Raw genomic sequence first — 14,084 nt, 5'->3', positions numbered from 1 at the left:
CATTATTACTTTTAAATTTGGACATTGAAATACATCTAACAATTCACAGATTCAAATCCAAATTCCTATTTTCAATCTCTGTACTCCCTTCTCCCTAATTACAGAACTCTCAAACACCATTGTTCTTCACTTTTTCCCCATTGACGACAAGTCATTGCCACTTATGAGCCTTCGATAAGCCATAGGGTCACAAACACCTTTAATTACTTCCACCTATACTCCAAGTATTGTGGCAATTCCATGCATGCTCTTCCATACTTCACCTTGGGCTACACTATCACAACTAATTTGCTACCTCCATGCTACCAGGATTAGCAAAATAGTGACATGAGATGCTAATAAAATATTATTTGTAAAAGGGTTACCCTTTACATGATGGAAAAATGGGACCTGTATAGAATTAAAAGAATACAAAATTACATAATTTGTAGTTGAATGATATATAAGTGAGGAACAATCAATTAAGAAGAATTGTAATATTTTAAATTATAAAATTTAAAAATAAAAATAGAAGAGTAACTTAATATTAAATGTCCCAGCATAACAACCCAAGGAAAAGGTACAATGAATGTGAATGTCTATAACCCTTTGGCTTACTGTAAGTAGCCATGTCTTGTCATCATTAGGGAGGGAGGAGATAAGTAATTTTGTAGTTTAGGAGAAAGAAGAGTAAAGTACTAATAAGATTGGGCTAAAATCCACAACTGGACTGCAACCTGATAAGACCAATGAAAAAAAACTCATTTTAGACAGGTGTAATCAGGCCTCAGGTTAAAAATGTAAAAAAAAATGGTTATATATGGATTGGTTCGAGCGAGTATGGGCTGAAATATTTTTCTCGTTGGAACCAACACTAACCCATGTACACGAGAACAATCAATTTTCCAATGATATTATTTAGCCTTCAAAATACGAGAAGTAGAGTTAGAAACCGCATTGGGCATTGATCTACCACTCTTTGGTTTTCCTATTATCCGAGAGAGAGAGACCACCCACCGAAAGCTTTCTTTGCATGTTTACCATCCTCTCTTAACTTCCCTTTTCTATTTTATCACTCACTCAATTGAAGTTGCATCATCCCCACTGGCTTGTCCTTGCCATCTTCCCAGAGTTGTTGCGATGCCAAGCCACTACCATCTCCACCATGTTTCTCCTTGATGATGGTTGTAACACCCTAAATAATCTTCCTTTTACCTATTATATTACTAAATTTTGAAAACTTAAAAAAATAAAGAATATCTTAATTACATGAAAACTACAACTTAAATATACATCATAAGATCAAAACTTATCCAAAGCCTTTTGACATTTATGTGCGTTACAAAACATGACCAATGTACATAAAACATAAAACCAATTCCCATTCATTGGGAGATACAAACTATATTGATCTTCTTCCATCCAAACAACTCCATGCTCCAAGCTTCTCCCATTTGCTTAACATGTGAAAACATAAAGCTTATCATAAAACTCAGTTCATATAAAGTCGTATTGTACAAGTACATCAACAACTACCATCAGACCATAATATCATAGTTCAATAACCAAACATAACCATGTGACATCAAGCATCAACTATCAAAAGTCTTCATCATCATTCAATCAACATAATTCATCATAACATATGACTGAAACAAGTCATCAACAACAAACTCTACTCCATGGAGTTTTCTACATCATATGAGTGGTCCCCCACATGCCTCATCCCTTAACATAGTATCACTTGACCATTCAAGGAGTCTCTTGGGCTAACTCTATGTGCAAAGTGTGATTTTATTGAAAATAGACAAGTGTGGGTATTAACTCACCTCTATATGATTGCAAGACCTTACATTTATAGGGATTCAACTACTTGTTTATTCTATAGGTCCATTCCTCTTAGTCACCATGAAAACCACTTGCACTCGGTTGAGAGGCCACCTAGCACCATCGACTTATATACCTACTCATGTGCTTATGCACCAACCATGCATAGCCTATGCACTGAGGATGCATATACAACACCATTGGTAGATTTTATTTGGAATCCCCTACGATCTTAGATACGAAACTTCCATACCTGCCATCTCCAATGGCTTGATTCAAGGGTCCAAGTCTCAACAATAACAATTCATCCCATATATATACACTAAAATAGTCAACTAAGCCTTTTTGAAAAGTATTTTTCATCACTCCAACATGTCATTCGAAGATAAAAACATAGGGATTGATACTTGAGAAAATATCCAACCAAGCGAGACCCCTATGTCACTTTAATGGATTGAGTTTTGGCATGAAACTCACCTTCCCAAAACAACCATTATTCTATAAAAATCTTCCCCAAAATAACATAAGTGCTCATTCAATATATCTAGGGAACGGTTCCAACATCAAGTCCACACTCACATCATACATATCATCATCTCATCAATAACATGCTACATTTAGATAATTCATTTATAGAATTTGCAATTCATTCAAGTTCACCTTCTTAAGCTATGACATTTCAACAATCGTCCAATCAATTTAATAAGAAAAGCACTTAACCCACTACATTTATTTCAACATTATAAGATTCATAATTGTCTACATTCATCCTTTTAAAGTAATATCTCAAACAAAAGAATAATCCTCATCATAGAAATAACTTCACACCTTCTATATAGTTCATAAAACAATTATATACACATTTGGAATTGATTTGGAAGCTCTCAAGAACATATTCAAGGTAAAATGAAACATTCTACCTTAATTTAGTTTAACAAAAAAATTAGCTTGAGCTAAATTCGTGTAGATCCAACTTCTATGGAAATTTTCTTAGCTAAACTGCAAACTCTTTAACATTATTTCTTTGTGAATATGAGCTTTTGACCCCATTAATGGCTACCCAAGGATTCAAACTAACAATAAACACATCAATAATAATTCCTAATGCTTTGTAACACTAAACCCCAACATAAAAACTTCAAATTCAAGAAAAACAACTCAAAATCATCATTCTCCCTAAATCCCATGAATAGTGTGCAAAAATGAGAAAAAGAAAGTGTCAAGGAAAACTTAGTGGAAAAGGAAAAAGGGGAAGCATTCACCTTATGGAACATGTAGAGATGAGTCTTTGCATTGGGTCTTGGGATCTCTAGTTCATCTCATCTATCCTTTTCTTCCTTCTCTCCAACTTTCTTTCCTTCTTTTTTTTTTTCTTTTCTCTCTCTAAGTCTCATTTCCTTCATCTACTTAAATGTGTGGTTTGGTAGGCTTCATCCCACCTTGGGCCTTGCCTCCCCATCTGGGTCCTATTATTTTGTTTTCATCAATTCCTAATATAAGGTGCCTATTATTAATAATGCCCATGTGTATTCTTTAACCATTAAATATTGAAGCTATTCCATAAAAGTTGTCTCTTTATTATTCTAAAGTTCATAAATTAGGGATGCTATAATGGTGACGCAAGGAAGGGTGAACAATATCATGGACATGGGTGAGCGGTGGTGGCTATCACAACGCCCTCCAAACCATCCTTCCTTTATTGTGTCTTGCATATATATATATATATCATCTCTAGCTCCACTGATGATAACCACATTGTAAGATGGGTTGTTGATCATGTTCTACCTTGGGTCTTTCTCACTTGTGTCACCCGAATCCACCCTTTACTCGAACTCGACACAATCCGTAAGATGAATAAACAATTTTAGTCCTTATTTTTTTCCTATTTAGTTTTCAATGCTTGAACTTTATTCATCCAAACTTGTCCAAAAATGGACTGACACCTACCCCTAGGTACTGAGGTAATTTGTGAGCCATTAGTTGAATCTAAAGGCCCAAATTTGTTGTAATAATAAATTTTAGTATAAATTATGATTTTATTCCCAAACTTTATTGCCATTTGACATCTTCACAAACCTAGTGCTTCTCCTCCTTCGTGCCCCTTTTCCATATCGCATGGACTATGGAGGTTTAGTACTTGGTCTTTTTTTAGACAAGTTTCATTACTACCTTGTACATGTAGAATCATGGGGGAGAGGCTGCATATATGCTTGCGAATTCTAATGCTATTAAGTAGGTTAGGTATCTGCACCATCGCTTCTTCATCATAAGTTGGGTTGACTTAACTCAATTCTACAAAATTAATTTGTAAGTGAAATTTTTCCTTCACTTATAATACAATATATAAAATCTATTTTGCTACTATCTCTAACTATTATGAAACTTGGGTTTTTCTAATACACCCCTCATGGCCAACATTTTTGTTAGACATGGTGCATGGATAATGTGGTAGGTGATCATTTAATAGATTTAGAATTAATAAACTATAATATCATCTTAAAATGTTAATTTGGAATTAACTAAATCATACAAAATTAACTTATAAGATCAAAGTTCTTATCAAGTTATATATACTTTTAATTTGAGTATATTATTAGCTGACGCGAGATGTTAAAAAATCCATAATAGCCATCATTCAACAAGAAGTGCTCGCTGAACCCTAATATATATGTTAAGCGTAGCCTGGGGATAAGGAGTGAGAAACCTACATTCTTGGAAGAAATTAAACCTTTACACGCCATGATGCCTATGAAAGCAAATCAACCCTAGCAAAGTAACGAAGGGAAAACTTTAATTTTTAGAAACTAAATTATAGGCATTATAATTTAGCAATAATTAAGCAAGAATTTGGAGGCCAATAAAAGATTTAATTGCATGCATTATTAGAAGGAAAAATGTATATGAAATCTAATTATATGTGTTCTAGATATATAAATAAAAAAATCATCTTCAGTTTCTTTCAGCTTAATTCCACGAAGGAACAACGAAATACACTTCGAATATCAATGCTTTGTATAATAATTCAGGAATCCCTTCTAGAAATATATTAATTTAATTAACATCATACTTTGTATAGTTATTCTTCTAGCTCGAATCATTAAAAAGAGATTTTATTATATCATACTTACAAGTTGAATTTAAAAATGTGATATAAGCTGAATAAAATCAAAAGCAACCAGCGGAGATTAATTAGTATTAAATCTTCCGCAGAACCACGTGAGGAAAAAGAATAAGAAAGTAGTTCCCAGAATAGTTGAATTCAGTGTAGATGTTAATAGAGAAAAGTATTTGGGACTAATAATAGAGTTAATTGCATTATTATAAAAAAGAAAAGAAAAGAAATCAATCTAATATATCTAATATAGATAAACAACTATTTATCTTCAATATTTCTCTCTTCCACGTAGCAACAACGAATTCTGACGTGCTTGGTACAACATTAAGGCAGAAAATTAAAGAAAGGGCAGAAAGGCACGTTTATAAGAAACTTCGTTGCGTAGCTTCTGTTTTCTACAAGAAAGTACCTGTTTGATTTATTCTTCTAGTTCGTAGTGTTAAATAGTCTTGAACTCTAGTGTCTAATCTAAGGTACTAATCAATCTCTGCTCGATACATATTTAAATGTTATTAATTATTTTTTGTAAATTGAAAAAACTTAAATATATATTTTCTTATGATCTTAAATATAATTTTTTAACTAATTTTATTTTATACGATGTTATTATCTATAAAATACTTCTCATTTAATTGAGATTTTAATTTTAATGGTTATTTCTTATCTTTTTATAAATTTTAATAAAAGATAATTTGAAAAAAAAATTGAACTTGATGTCATTAAATATAGTTAATTATTTTTCTTAGTTAATATATATGTTTTTTTTCTTGGAAATTTATTGGAATTATGGTAAGTGATAGTTCAAAATCATCTAATAATTTCTTATTTTGCACATATAAGCGCGGATAAATAGGAAAACATGACACTAAATGCATGAGAAATAAACTCCGAATATGAACGCTAACAGCTTTACATCACCTCTCTCTCTCTCTCTCTCTCCCTCTATATATATATATATATATATATATATATATATATATATATATATATATATATATATATTAGCAAAACATGCATTACAGGGACATCACAAAAAGTTCCAAATTAATTAATCCACAAGAAGAACTTGAACTCTCAAATCCATTTGAGGAAAGATTATTAGATTATTATACTGAGAATTGAGAAGCTTGTAATGGCATCACCATCCACAAAATCCAATGATTCTCAAAAAGAGCATGAAGTGTTTCTCAGCTTTAGAGGCGAGGACACGCGAAACACTTTCACTGGCCATCTTAACGCTGCTTTAAAAAGGTACGCTATTAGAACTTACATAGACCACAACCTTAAGAGAGGGGACGAAATATCACACACCCTTCTTAATGCAATCGAGAAAGCCAATCTCTCGGTCATTGTTTTCTCCAAAAAAACCTTTGCCACTTCAAAGTGGTGCTTGGATGAAGTTGTCAAAATACTCGAGTGTAAAGAAAAAAAAGGGGCAAATTGTGGTGCCTATTTTCTATCATGTAGATCCATCTATGCTACGAAATCAGACAGGAAGTTACGGAGAAGCATTTGCTGAACACGAGCCACGTTTCTAAGGTAACATGGAGAAGGTGCAAAGGTGGAGAAAGGCTTTGACTGATGCAGCTAATCACTCGGGTTGGGAATGCTCCCTGAACAGGTAATTTAATTTTGTACCATTTTGTACTATTTATTAAAAAATATAAGAGTTCAAAATTAATTAAAAAACTAAAATTTTTATAATTACCGAAATATTTTTTATCCATATAAAATAAAATTATATTTTAAATAAAAATATCTATTAAATATCTTTATTTTTTATATTTTTCAGTTATATTCATATCTTTTAGCTTACAAGTAGTTTTGACTATGGGCTAATTTCTAAGTTTTTATTTAGTTTAACTAGTATTTTTGTCAAATATAATCTTAATTGTTCCTTTGGAGAGTTGCACGATGTTTTTGAAATCATATCAAAATTGGTTAACAGGTAAAATAATGCATAAACGATGGCTAAAAGCCATTGTTAATTGTTAGTTAATGGCCAAAGGAATGCCACTTAATCAGTGGTTAAGTGACGGCAGCGTAGCTGTTGCAAATGAAGTTGTAGCAAACTAGTTTGTGTTGGCCTAAAGAGGTTGATGTTTAACAACAATGACTACACTAACGCTTGAAACAATACAAAAAAGTGATAATGTTAGCACCTCCGATGACGAATGCAACATCTCCGGTGACTGCAGCTCCGACGACCGTCACACACCCAACCCAAGACCAGCGCACATCAAGGGAGCTCCTACTCATCTGAAAGATTACTACGTAAGCCTGCACACATGATAATAAGCAGCTGTGCACGTGTGGAGTAAGAAAGGACATGCACGTGATCCAATTAGTTAGTAGTAATAGAATTAGTTAGTTAGTTGAGCATGTATCACGAGTTATAAAAGGGGAAATTACGCTTGTAATAAGGACACGTGAATAATAAAGTTCCTGTTAAGGAGTTCTCTCCCTTTCTCGAATAAGGGTGTACCTTTCCCCCCTCCCGCTTCCAAGTTCATCCCCTTCAAACCCCTCTTTCTCGAATTCCCTCCTTCCCTCACCGCCGGAACGCCACACAATCCCCCCCTTCCCCTAACAACTGGTCCGACCTGTGCCGTCACCATCGCCATGGCTGACCACGGAACCAGGAAGACTACGACAGATCGCCTCGAAGAAGCTATCGCCCGTCTCACCAACAGCCAAGCTTCCATTAATGATCGTTACAACGACCTCGCCGGCAAGGTCGATTCGATCTTGGAACTTCTCCATCTTCACGCTTCCGATAACAATACCAACACCACTACTTCGAGTCACCCAAATCATCAACGTAGCGCTGTTAAGATCGACATACCACGGTTCGATGGACGCGATCCTCTAGGGTGGATCTTCAAGATAACTCAGCTCTTCCAATACCAGAACACACCGGAGGACGAAAGAATCACGGTGGCATCCTTATACCTTGATGGTGCAGCCTTAAGCTGGTACCAATGGATGTACAGCAATGGGCTTATCACCACATGGGATGGGTTCCTCCAAGCATTAGAATCGCAATTCGCGCCGACGTTCTACGAAGATCCAAAAGGGGCCTTGTTTAAACTTACACAAACAGGTACGGTGAATGAATATTTGACTGATTTTGAGCGTCTAGCTAACCGTGTGGTGGGACTTCCACCCCCTTCCTTTTAAGCTGTTTCGTTTCGGGGCTCAAACCCGATGTACGACAGGAGGTTCTTGCTCTCCAGCCGATATCGTTTTTGCAGGCTTCTGCATTAGCCAAGCTTCAGGAAGAGAAGCTGCGTGATCGATCGTTTCTCTCAACTCGAAACTCTATCCCTCCAAGACCGACCATCAATAGTACGCCTCAGGTTCCGGCCAAAACTAAACCACCATTCGTTCAACGCACACCTGCAGAGATGGCTTTCCGGAGAGAAAAAGGTTTGTGTTACAATTGTGATGACAAATGGAGTGCCAATCACAGATGCAAAGGGCGGGTATTACTGTTCATAGCCGATGAACAACCATCACCTCCTGACACCACAGACCACGACTTCGTGGAGAATCAGACCTTGGCCCTCGAGAACGATCCTGCTCCCTCATCGGACATAGACTCACACATCAGTCTCCATGCGCTCGCCGGAGTACCCTCATCAGAAACTTTCCGAATCTATGGCACGATTAAGAACGCCCGCCTCACGGTCCTGGTTGACAGCGAAAGCACTCATAACTTCCTCCAACCACGAATCGCGCAATTTCTCAAGCTCTCTACCCAGAACACTCATCCTCTTCAAGTAATGGTTGGGAACGGATCCATGCTAGCATGTGATCAAATTTTCCCTAACACTCACCTCTCTATCCAAGGACATCCTTTCGTGGTGTCATTTCACCTTCTGCAGATAAGCGGAGCCGACGCGGTGCTCGAAATAGATTAGCTACACCGTTTAGGGCCAGTCACGACGAACTATGTGGACTCCATCATGCGTTTTAATCACTTGGGTCACGACATCACTCTGAGAGCATATGTTTCAATTGGACCCGAACCCACCTATGCGGCCCAACTTAAGCGCCTCCTCCATACGGGTTCTACATCAGCCCTCTACCAACTACACGTTTTACCCGTAACCGAACCCGAACAACCCGCACCGCCACATCCGATTCCAGCTATGGAACACCTTCTTCTCCGCTATAGTCATCTCTTCCAGAAACCTTCCACTCTACCTCCCCCACGACAAGTGGTCCACCACATCACCCTCAAGCCAGCCACTCCCCCAATAACCGTTCGTCCCTACCGATAGCCCCACTTCCAAAAGAATGAGATCGAAAACCAGGTCTCCGAGCTCCTCGCCGCCGGTCTGATCAGACCAAGCACCAGTCCCTATTCTTCTCCAGTGCTCCTCGTGAAGAAGAAGGACAGCACTTGGAGACTTTGTATCGGTTATAGAGCTCTCAACTCAGCTACAATTCGAGATCGGTTCCCTATCCCTATAATAGATGAACTGCTAGACGAATTAGGACGTGCTTCTTGGTTCTCCAAGCTGGATCTCCGGCAAGGGTTCCATCAGATTCTGATGAATGAAAGCGACATCGAGAAGACAACCTTTCGAACCCACAATGGCCACTTCGAATATCTGGTGATGCCCTTCGGGCTTTGTAACGCATCCTCTACATTTCAATCAGCCATGAACCAGCTGCTCCGGCCGTTCTTGCGCTAATTTGCCATAGTATTCTTTGACGATATCTTGGTTTATAGCAATTCTTTGGCACTACATCTGCAACACCTTGAGATCATCTTCCAAACCCTTCATCACGCTGAGTTTTTCCTGAAACGCTCCAAGTGTCTCTTCGCACAAGATACCATCGAATATCTGGGCCATATCATTTCCGGCAAAGGCGTATCTCCTGAACCATAAAAAATCCAGGTGATGTTACAATGGCCAACCCCAACGTCCGTTCGAGAGTTACGCGCATTCTTGGGGCTCACAGGGTTCTACCGAAAATTCATCAAACACTACGCCTCCATTGCAGCTCCTCTCACGTCCCTGCTATGCAAGGATGCCTTCACCTGGTCCCAAGACTCACAACATGCTTTTGATAAACTCAAGCTCGCCATGACCAGTGCCCCAGTACTGGCCCTTCCTAACTTCTCCGAGCCCTTCGTGATTGAGACGGATGCTTCCGGAATCGCCATTGGTGCCGTGCTTCTGCAGAATGGCCATCCACTAGCATACTTTAGCAAATGCCTGGGACCACGCGTGCTTCATGCATCCACTTACATTCGCGAACTTCACGCCGTCGTAGCTGTTGTACGGAAGTGGCGGCAATACCTCTTAGGCCGGCCGTTCACCATTCTCACAGACCACAAAAGTCTCCGGGAGTTGATGACACAAGTCATACAGACACCAGAGCAACACTATTATCTTTCAAAGCTACTAGGTTACGAATACTCCATTCAGTATAAGTCTGGCGCCACTAACGTGATCGCTGATGCTCTTTCCCGAGCTCCATCTCCTGAAGCTTCCTTGCTCGTCTTTAGTGTTCCCCAGCTTGACTTCCTCAGTGACATCAAGCAATCCCTCGACTCTAACTCGGAGTTCCAACGCCTTGCTCAAGCCATTCGTGATAACCCTAATGACCATCCTGACTATACTCTCGGTCACGGGCTGATACTGTTCAAGGGTCGAATCTGGCTCAATCAGGATAACCCATTCCTTCATAGTGTCATCACTGAACATCATTCAACACCCCTGGGAGGGCATTTGGGTGTCACCAAAACTACCCATCGCCTTGAGTCAAGCTTCTTCTAGTCTGGTCTCAAACAAGATGTTAAGCAATTCATCAAACAATGCATCACCTGTCAACAAAGTAAAAATGTCCATCGACGCCCAGCTGGGTTACTGCAGTCCTTACCGACACCAGAGGGGGTGTGGGAAGACCTTTCCATGGACTTCATCGCCCACCTGCCAAACTCAAAAGGCTTTACCGTTATCCTAGTCGTGGTCGATAGGTTCTCCAAAGGTGTGCATTTAGGTGCCTTAGCTTCCGGGTTCACCGCCTTCAAAGTTGCCAGCTTATTCCTGGATATGGTTTGTAAGTTGCACGATTTTCTGAAAAACATCGTCTCCAACTGGGACCCGATCTTCGTGAGCAGATTTTGGAAGGAGTTGTTCAGATTGAGCGGCACGCGACTCCGGTTAAGCACTGCGTACCACCCCCAGTTTGACGGCCAGACGAAGGTGATGAACCGCATCGTTGAGCAATACCTCCGATGCTTCGTCCACGATCAACCTTCAACATGGCATCAGTACCTCGCCCTCGCAGAATAGAGTTATAACACGTCCCTCCATTCCAGCTCTGGCCTCACGCCATTTGAAATCATTTATGGCAAACCACCTCCCACAGTCCTTGACTATGTTTCCGGCGCCACCAGCAACGAAGCTGCTCAGTCTTTACTAGAAACCCGTCACGCCTTGCACTTAAAGCTTAAGCGCAAGCTACAAAAAGCTCAGGAAACGATGAAGAAATACGCTGACTCCAAGTGAGACGACGTCACGTTCGTCGCAGGCCAGTGGGTGTATGTCAAGTTACGGCCGGGACGGCAGACGTCGATCACTGGTTCCCTCCACCCAAAGCTCTCTAAAAGGTTCTTCGGCCCATTCCAGGTTCTCGAACACGTCGGCGCAGTGGCCAATCGTCTTCTTCTTCCACCTGGGTCGCAGATACACCCAGTGTTTCATTGCTCTCTCCTCCGTCCCCATCACGGTCCACCACCCACCGCCACCTACGAATGGTCCTTACAGGTCCATGATAACCAGCCCCTTCGACAACCACTATGTTTCCTCGATTCTCGCCTCGACCATTCCACTAATCCACCTTCCCGTATGGTTCTTACACATTGGGAGGGTGAACCACCGAAAGATACCTCATGGGAAGCATGGTTTGAATTATGCCAGACCTACCACCTTGAGGACAAGGTGGTTTTTGGGGGCGGACGGTAGTGTTAGCACCTCCGATGACGACTGCAACATCTCCGGTGACTGCAGCTCCGACGACCGTCACACACCCAACCCAAGACCAACGCGCATCAAGGGAGCTCCTACTCATCTGAAAGATTACTACGTAAGTCTGCACACATGATAGTAAGCAGCTGTGCACGTGTGGAGTAAGAAAGGACATGCACGTGATCCAATTAGTTAGTAGTAACAGAATTAGTTAGTTAGTTGAGCATGTATCACAAGTTATAAAAGGGGGAATTACGCTTGTAATAAGGACACGTGAATAATAAAGTTCATGTTAAGGAGTTCTCTCCCTTTCTCGAATAAGGGTGTACCTTTCCCCCCTCCCGCATCCAAGTTCATCCCCTTCAAACCCCTCTTTCTCGAATTCCCTCCTTCCCTCACCGCCGGAACGCCACACAATCCCCCCGCTTCCCCTAACAGATAACTAGACAACAAGTGTAACACTTTGTTATTAGGGACGTGTTCTCCTCTTCCTCCTAAACAACCACACTCAAACCATCAATCACATCATTCACTTTGTGAAATAATTTTATTAATCATAAATAACTGTTAATGTAATTTTTAAGTAAATCAATTAATCAACTTATTATACAATAGTATAAAATTATTTTAATTTATAACATATTTTCTCTTATTTTTACTTTTTATATGTGATTTTTTACGTACTGTTTTTGTACATATGTATGACAGCATTGAATATGAAATAGTCGAAAAAATTGCTATGGACGTATCGGAAAAACCGGATCATGTGTATGTTGGCGACCTGAATAGTCAAATTGCTAAGTACGAGCAACTTAAGAAGATTCAAGTGAAAATATTCTGATTATAACGGTAGCAATGAAACAAGAGAACGTCTCAATGAGCTTAATTATGAAAGAGATCTCCGTTTGCTTCGCATGTAGTTGGTTAAACTTTGATTAAGTTCAAATGTACAATATGGCTTAATGGACTTCTCAATCAAAGCCGCATGACAATTATAGCAATTAGATTATTATACAAATCTCATTATGTATGTTTCATTATCTGTTATACCGAAGTTTCACTTCATTCTTATCTTCAATTACGTACTATATATGTTTTAAATAATTCTTCGGTCTTCAACAATGGCAGAACTAGAACATTTGGTATGGTTGTCGTAATCTTAAATCAATTGAAGTTTAACATTATTTGCAATACCTCTTCATTTTGTCATTCTGCTTCCAAGTTGTAGGAAACTTTACTCCCCCAATAACATGCTCAACATAAGTCAGGATAGTTTTTTTTCTTTCTTTTATATCCTCATGCATAATTTTATTTCATAATAATTAAAATGAGATTGATTTTAAATAATTTTTAAAGTAAAATGATCATTTTAAATCAGACTTATAATTAATATTTTGGTTCTCTAATTTATTTTTAGGTTTAATTTGATTATTTAATATTTTTGGATTTAATTTAATTCTTTAATCTAAATGGTAAGAAATTATATTTTGTAACGATTCAAAATCTCAATTAAATGATTTTCAACAGCCATAAAATGTATTTTTTTAAAATAAATCAATTTTAAAAATTAAAATACAAAATTAAACCTAAATAATAAATTAGAGGCTAATTTAACCTATTTTAACATATAATAATTATCTATTACAATATTGGAAATGCAACTACTACTACATCTACAATTTCAACCATTGTATATCATACACATGTCAACATTTGAGAATTTTTTTCCCTCTCACTTTTGCCGGTTTAAAACAAATGGAGCAAAAAAAATTTAGGTTTACAAATATGGTTACACAATATTACGTTTACTTCAATATAAAAAGGAACTTATTTTAGTTATTATAATATATTTATATTCATCATATAAAATTTTTAATATCTAATAGATGTTTAATAAACATACAAAAAATTAATAAAAATTTAATATATATATATATATATTCTTATTAGAATATACTGTCAGTACATATAAAGACATGTTTCCAGTTAAAAAATATTAATAATTTTATTTCTTTTATACTTTTTTATTTTAATTAAGTACAAAAGTTATCGTAGTATATTATTGTAATAAAAAAAATCTACGAACCATATTCTAAGATTGATGCAAATGTAGTGTTGACAATAATTTTTTTTCTATTCTATTACTTTATTTTTAGCAATCTATTACATGTATA

At 37.8% G+C, this 14,084-nt stretch overlaps 1 pseudogene; it reads left to right on the top strand.

The window, feature by feature from the left end:
- Positions 1 to 6,028: 6,028 nt before the first annotated feature.
- On the top strand, positions 6,029 to 12,959 carry LOC100792768 (disease resistance protein RPV1-like; annotated as a pseudogene).
- The last annotated feature ends 1,125 nt before the right edge of the window (positions 12,960 to 14,084 follow it).

Source organism: Glycine max, chromosome 8 (genome assembly GCF_000004515.6).
Source record: "Glycine max cultivar Williams 82 chromosome 8, Glycine_max_v4.0, whole genome shotgun sequence".
NCBI classification, from domain to species: domain Eukaryota; kingdom Viridiplantae; phylum Streptophyta; class Magnoliopsida; order Fabales; family Fabaceae; genus Glycine; species Glycine max.
This window is presented reverse-complemented; position numbering and strand designations above follow the sequence as displayed.